Consider the following 7,406-nt stretch of genomic DNA (forward strand, 5'->3'; position numbering starts at 1 on the left):
TTTGATGCCCAGGGCCTCCTGGTGAAGGCAAGCTGGCCCTTGTGGTGAGCTGACCCCCACGGAGTGCTGGCCTGTGTGGAGTATTACCCGATGCAGGAGTGCTGGCCCATGCAGGGAGCTGGCACAGAAAGATGATGCAACAAAAAGAGACAGGGAGGAGAAATAATAAGAGACGCAGCAGATCAGGGAGCTGAGATGGCGCAAGAGAAGGATCGCCTCTCTCCCACTCCGGAAGGTCCCAGGATTGGTTCCCGGTGCCACTTAATGAAAATACAAGCAGACACAGAAGAACACACAGTGAATGGACACAGAGAGCAGACATTGAAGGGAGGTGGGAGTAATAAATAAATGTATCTTTTAAAAAAAAGCTACAGTGATAAAATCAACATGGTACAGGCATAGAGATAGACAATTTGACTGATGGAATCAAACTGAAAGTTCAGAAATAGACTCTCCCATCTGTTGTGGGAAAACAGTAAGGAACATGGTTTGAAGTTGAAACGTTTCCATAACGCAGACAAAAAGTGGGGGCTTAAGAACACCATCTGGTCAGCATGAAAAAAATGTTTGCAGGAGGAGGCGTATGAACTTTGTATAACCTGTACCTTATTGTAAGTGTTGCACCTGTCCCTTATTATAGTGAATAACAAATAGCTGCTTGTTACTTCCTAAATAAATACGATGTGGAAACTAGGGTTGAGGCTTTCAGTTTCAAAAGCTATCAGTCCCCTGGTCCCATCTTTATTTCCTCTCGTGTCTTTCTTGCTATCCTTTTATTTCCTCAGTTCTGCGTTGCCTTCCCTTCATGCAAACCTATTGCTGAGCTGGTCTCAGCACACATCTATGATCAATTGATTTTTATTCTTTTAAAATTTAAGTATATCATGCATATATGAATATACATAAATAGTAAGTGTACAGTAAAAGTTGTGGACTTACCAAAAAAAAATGTATAGCATCATACAGAGTTCCCATACATTACCCCACCACAAACACCTTGCATTGTTGTGAAACATCTGTTAAAAATTGTGAAAGAGCATCCTCAAAATATTACTAACTACGTCTATATCTTACATTTGATGTATTCCCCAGTGCACCCTACTATTAATACTCTTTTTTAGTAGTATATATTTGTTTTAGTTCATGAGAGAATGTTCTCATATTCTGTTAACCACAGTCCATGCTCTACCCTAGGATTTTTTGTGTTATATATTCCTATGCCTTGTACAGTCCATTGAAAGTATACACTTAGTGGCTCTCATATTCATCACAGAGTTGTGCTGTCATCACCTCAGTCAGTTTTAGAACATTTTTATTACTCAAAAAGGAAAATCCCATACTACCTCATATCTCCAGTTGTTGAGCCTTAGAATTGATACATCTTCTTTGCCATTACTGCAAAATATCATAATATTACTGTTAATATCATTCATAAGTTACATTATTTGTAATTTTCCATGTCTCACCATATTCTGAACACTTTGGAAAAGAATCTTCTTAAATTTATACTATTAACCACAACCTTAATCCAAGCCTGTTTTATACGATCAATGGCCCTTTTGAAGGAAGGGTAAGCCCAATGCAGGAGGCTGGGAGCAGAGCCCCTAGTGGTGCAAAAGGCAAACCAGAAAAACTTCACAAAATCAAAGATCAGAAAAATAGCCAAGCTGTAGAAAAATTAAATGACTTTTTTTTTTTAAATGAGAATGACTTCTGCCTCTCATTTGATATATAGTAAAATGACAGGAGATGGATATTATATTTGTGGAAAGAAATACCAATTATAATAGTAAAGAAGGAAAGACGAGCTCAAGTTATGGTCAACAGCTTTTTGACAAGACTGACAAGTCCACCCAGCTGGGTTGGAAAAGTCTGTTCAACAATATGGTGCTTGGAGAACTGGATATCCATATCCAAAAGAAAGAAAGAGGACCCCTATCTCACACCTTATACAAAAATTAACTCAAACTAGAGCAAAGACCTAAGGATAAAACTTAGAACCATAAAACTCCTAGAAGAAAATATAGGGAAACACTCAAGCCTTTGTGATAGGAGATAGGTTCTTAAACTTTACACCCAAAACACAAGCATTGAAAGAAAAAAATAGATAAATTGGACCTCCTCAAAATTGAATACTTCTGTGCTTCCACTGACTTTGTTCAAGAGGGTTATAAGGCAGCATGGTCATTGCAAGAAAAATAATTGGAAACCACCTGTCTGATAATGGCTTGATTTCCATGATATATAAAGATATCATACAACTCAATAATATACAGGCAAGCAACCCAACATTAAAAAGTGGGCAAAAGATTTGAATCGACATTTTTCCAAAAAGGAAATACAATAATTGAAAAAGCACATGAAAAGATGTTCAATATCACTATTATGGAAATGCAAATCAAAACTATGAGTTGTCATTTTACATCTCCTAGAATGGCCACTAAAAAACCAAAACTACAAGTGTTAGAGAGGATGTTGAGAAATAGGAACACTCCTTCACTGTTGGTGGGAATGCAGAATGATGCAGCCTCTGTGGAAGACAGTTTGGTAATTTCTAGCAAGCTAAATATAGAACTGCCACATGACACAGAAGAACAAATATTGTACATTCCCACAAATATGAGCTAAATACTATGAACAAACTCATGGAATTAAAACAGGTATAGGTTCCTAGGAGGATTGCAAAGGGGGAGGTGATGCTTAATGTCTGAAGAATTTTTAATAAAGTTGATTGTAGAGCCCCGCGGCCGCGCCCCTAGCCGGGCGGCCGCACCCGGAGCCCGAGCCCGGCGCTGGAGCCGGGCGTCCACGCCGCGTCCGGGATGCGCAGCACGGGCCGCGGAGAGCCGCCTGCGCTGCCGGGCGCTGGACGCCCGCGCCATGCCCAACCCCAAACCAGTAGGGGAGGGCGCAAGGGCAAGCGCGCCAAAGGAGAATGGCGCGGCGGGCCTGGCGGCGGCGGCCGGGAACGCCTGCGGGCTGGCGGCGGGGCCGGGGACGCGGGCACCCGCCCGGCCACGGCCGCCGCTGCTGCGGGGGCCGCCACCGCCGCGGGCGACGCCAGGAATGGGAGACTCACGCACGTGTACGCCGTGTGCGTGGACTGCCTCGAGGGCGTGCACGAGATCGTCTGCGTCAAGTGCAAGTCCCGCTGGGATGGCGGCTGGCCCCAGCTGGGCACCGTGTACACCTGCGACATCCTGGCCGCCTCGCCGTGCTGCCAGGCCCGCCTGAACTGCAAGCACTGCGGGAAGCTGGTGATCGACGTGCGCGTGGGCATGCGGTACTTCTCCAAGTACAGCAACGTCCAGCAGTGCCCGCACTGCGGCAACCTGGACTACCACTTCGTGAAGCCATTCTCCTCCTTCAAGGTCCTCGAGGCTTACTGATGAAAGCTTTGCTTTAGTCCCTAGCTATTTTATTGATACAACTGCTTTACTACGTATCTTTTATAGGGAAGCGTTCCGTGACACTCGTGTTTTTCTAACTTAAAGCAGAGCTTTTGTTTGTGTCCGCCGTGGAACCGACCGCCCCCACCCTCTCTCTCGTCCAGGTGTTCGTCTGTGGTCACGACCGAGCCCGCGGTGTCCCTTTGAGTTTCGGGGGCCACCACCATCCCTCAGCCTCCAGTGCAGCCTGAAGGTGGGGGCGAATGGGAGAAGCGAGGGGAGGAGTTATGTGGCTATAAACCGAGAGCAGGTGGGAGTTGGGAGGAAACTTACTAAAATGGGAGCTGTCTCAAGACCATCCGTGGAGCTTCCCTGGGCCTTGGGAACATGTGTGGCCAGGCGGCGTGTGTGCGTGTGTGTGTGTGTGCACACGCGTGCGCTGGAGCGCTGCGCGGGGCCGCCTTCGGCCCTTACGGCGAAGGTCTGGATGTGCAGTGCTGTCTCTGTCACTGTTGTCACTGAGCAGTTCTTCATACTGAAAATGATCTCCAAATTATAAGGCACATGAAAGCTACTGTGTTGCACGTATTTTCAGATAAACTGACTTACAACAGAGAGTTTGTTCAAGAAATTTGGAAATGATGCACACTGATTCAAAAAGGCAAAAAATGCAGACCCCTGCCATTTGCGTTGCGCCTTTGAAGTTGTTCTAAAGAGTTCTTCAGGGTGCATGGGTCGCATGATTTGATGGGTCCGTGTGCCCCTGGGTGTCAGAGCCCCACAGGCAAACCTTACGACCCAGAACCAACATCACCAAACTTACCTTCCCCCAAATTGCTCAAGGCCACTTTTTACCCATTTAATCCTGAGTTTCCAAGATCAAAGATTTGGCCCACTGAGGGAAAGGATGAGAAGGAGAAGAATCATTTTAATATTCCTTTTTAAATGTGTTTCACTTTGGAAAATCACCGTTAGTAATGCATGGCAGTGTGTTAGAGAAATAGACCATTTTAAAGATCCCCATGATGCCTTACCATGATTGGAAAAAGGCGTCGGTGTGTAGACCTGGGTCCCTCGGATCACTGGATTTCCCAGCGCAGCTCCTGTCCACCAGGTCTAGGGCGTTTAAATGGACTGACACCTGTTCCCTTAGAGAATGGGCTTTGGAACTGGATCTCTCAAAAATGAATTTGATGATTTGATTTCAGGCATGATGTTATGCACACATGCAACAAAAAATGCTAAAAATATAATTGTATTTTTTGGATAACCCAGTTTGGGGCGGATATGAATGTTTTTTATCACTCACTTGGTTACCACCATTTTTTCTCAGAAAAATGGTGTGGTTTTTCCTCTCAGCAGTGTTTAGGCATTATTGCACATTGCAGTTTTACTGCAGTAAAACTTTGTTTTGTTTGCAACAGTGCAGCATTGAAGCCCCATGTTGGCTGATGTCCTTCACCTCTCAGTGGGGGTGATTGGAACTTCCTTTGCTGCATTTTGTTTGGTGTTTGATGATGGGAAACCCATTCCATAGTGGGGAGAAATTCGCAAAATGCCTGCGAGAGGCAAGAGTCATCGCTGATCTGCCAGTATTTGATGCAGTTATAAAAGAAGTCCGTAGGCCTAGCCCTGAAAATGTGTTTTGAGTACATGAAGCTGTCACTGTGAGTGAACTGTTTCCCTATTGATTCTCTCATATACCCCAATACAAAAATTGGTACGTTTCTCTTGTCTTCAGAGTACCACTTGGATTTTATTTCTGAATTTGAAATGAATAGTAAAATATGTGTAACTCTGTTGTTTGACACTACTAAATTTTTGTAGTGAAGCCTCCTTATATGCTGAAGCTTAATGTTTTCTTACAGATCACTTTCAGCAAGCCCCTCAGTCCAAAACCTCAGAGGATGTAGTGTTTCCTGCATTCACTATTTTCTCCTTATCTTGTTTTCTGCCTCTTGAAAAATAACCATGCTGACTGAAGTTTCAGTGTAATGAGGTAAACTTTGTTTTCAGCCTTTATTCTGATGAGAGGATCCTGTGGCTACTGCATTTACATAAAAAGGAAGGCCAGCTACCTGAGAATATCTTTTGCCTCTAAGGTGTAACATTGTTATATAAAAGGGAAATTTTGGCTGCTTTGAAAATAAAATCTATTTGAGTGTGCAACACGGTGAGGGTCAATCTAAATCTTCTGGAAATCTGCTGATCTTAGTATTTCCCCAAGCGTCCTCAAAGTACTTTGCTCTGAGAACTGTGATGGGAATTGGGGTATGTCAAGAAAGGTTATTTTTGTTGCGGTTAAGATATTAAAGAATGTTCTTTACCCCCCCCCCCAAAAAAAAAAGTTGATTGTAAATGTTTGGTAGTGGACAGATGGTAACACATTATAGTGAGTTTAACACTTCTGACTTATAGATGTGATAGTAGCTGAACAGGGTAGATTAGTGGTGTAATTGTCAATAGAATGAAAGCTAGAGTATAAACTTGGGACTGAATAACACAGTGAACATGGTGTGGATGAGGAATGTGGTTAATAGTATAAATACAAGAATGTTCTTCCATGAACTAGAAGAAATGTATGTCATTATTACAAGGTGTTAAAAATAAAGTGATGCATAGAAAAATACAACAAATGAAACTTATGGTCTCTAGTTAACTGTAATACTGTAATATTTTTTCATCAATTACAGTGAAGGGACTATATTATTTTAATATTTCTTTTTTTAAAATGAACTTTATTTATTTATTTCAAATGCCTTTCCCCCACCCCCCTCCGCCCCTGGTTGCCTGTTCTCTGTGTCTATTTGCTGCATGTTCTTCTTTGTCCGCTTCTGTTGTTGTCAGCGGCACGGGAATCTGTGTCTCTTTTTGTTGCGTCATCTTGCTGTGTCAGCTCTCTGTGTGTGCAGCACCATTCCTGCGCATGCTGAACTTTCTTTCGCGCTGGGCGGCTCTCCTTCCGCGGTGCACTCCTTGCGCGTGGGGCTCCCCTACGCGGGGATACCCCTGCGTGGCAGGGCACTCCTTGCACGCATCAGAACTGAGCGTGGGCAGCTCCACATGGGTTAAGGAGGCCCGGGTTTTGAACCACGGATCTCCCATGTGGTAGACGGACGCCCTAACCACTGGGCCAAGTCCGCTTCCACTAATATTCTTTCTTGAGTTGTAACAGAAGTACCACCTTGGTGGAAAGCACCAACACTGGGTGATTTGAGAGCATTTTATTTGTTGTGTGACTTCTGTAAACCTACACCTTTTCTAATAAAAAAAACAACAACAAAATAGGGAATGTATAACATAGAGAACTCTTGTGGATTATGACACTGTTTAGTAGTACAAATGTAAGAATGTTCTTTCATGAACTAGAACAGTTGTATGTCAGTATTACACAGTGTAAACAATAGGATTGTATTTTGGAAAATACAACTAATGCAATTCAGACTGTAGTTAAAGGTAATACTTTAATATTCTTTCATCAGTTTTAACAAAGTTACCACTCTAATGCTAAATGTCTATAAAGGGTGTAAGGGCTATGGAGTTTTTCTTTTTGGGGTAATGAATGTGCTCTGAAGTAGTTTGTGGTGATGAGTGTACACCTCTGTGGTTATAAAGCGAGCTGTTGATTATACACTTTGGATGGCTTATATGGTGTGTGAATATATTTGAGTGAAACTACTTAATTTTTTTTTTTTTAAGTACGCTGGAGACAGGAACTCCTTGTAAGTGAGATTATTAAAAAGAATCAAGGGATTTGAGTATTCCTAATTTTTGGGTTAAGAGCCAGTAATGATTTTAGATGGAGTTGGGAAAAAGGGACTCATTGAAGTAAGAAATACTATGCAACAGTGTAAACTATAATCCAGGATCAGTGGCAGTGCTCCAAAATGTGTTCATCAATTTTAACAAATGTACCACACTAATGAAGGATGTTGTTAATGTGGGAAAATGTGGGCAGGGTAGGGAGTGGGGCATATGGCAATCCCCTATATTTTTTATGTGACACATATATAATCT

Source organism: Dasypus novemcinctus, chromosome 13, assembly GCF_030445035.2.
Source record: "Dasypus novemcinctus isolate mDasNov1 chromosome 13, mDasNov1.1.hap2, whole genome shotgun sequence".
Taxonomy (NCBI): Eukaryota; Metazoa; Chordata; class Mammalia; order Cingulata; family Dasypodidae; genus Dasypus; species Dasypus novemcinctus.